The sequence below is a fragment of the Bison bison genome, unplaced genomic scaffold (assembly GCF_000754665.1).
Source record: "Bison bison bison isolate TAMUID 2011002044 unplaced genomic scaffold, Bison_UMD1.0 scf7180017864349, whole genome shotgun sequence".
Taxonomy (NCBI): domain Eukaryota; kingdom Metazoa; phylum Chordata; class Mammalia; order Artiodactyla; family Bovidae; genus Bison; species Bison bison.
In genome coordinates this window covers 118,073-118,468 of record NW_011494921.1, presented here as the reverse complement: position 1 = coordinate 118,468, position 396 = coordinate 118,073, and positions in this window count along the sequence as shown.

Genomic DNA, 396 nt, shown 5'->3' with positions numbered 1-396 from the left:
AGTGTTAATATCTTTGCTTGTGGCTTTTTATATGAGTGAGTTCTCATTCCTATCTATCCATAGATTCCAAGAGCACAATTAATGTTCCCTGAGTTACAGAAGTCAGTTCTGCATCACTTAGTATTAGGGCAGGTTCAAACCCACTCCTGTGGTTTAATTAATGTAAAAGCAACCTTCTGTAAAGGTCTATAGAACATGTGAAGTTTTCATGGTTTGCTGACTCTGTGACTAAAATCTGGGGGAAAGTCTCCTAGGGAGTTGTTTTCCTGCTGGATGTTTGATATTTCAAAGGGAGAAATTCAAGCCTGGACTTGTGTTTCCAAACAGCAGTTGCTCTAATTAATGAAGCATTTATCAAAGGTGATGTCCATTATCACGATTGTTGGAAACAGAGTC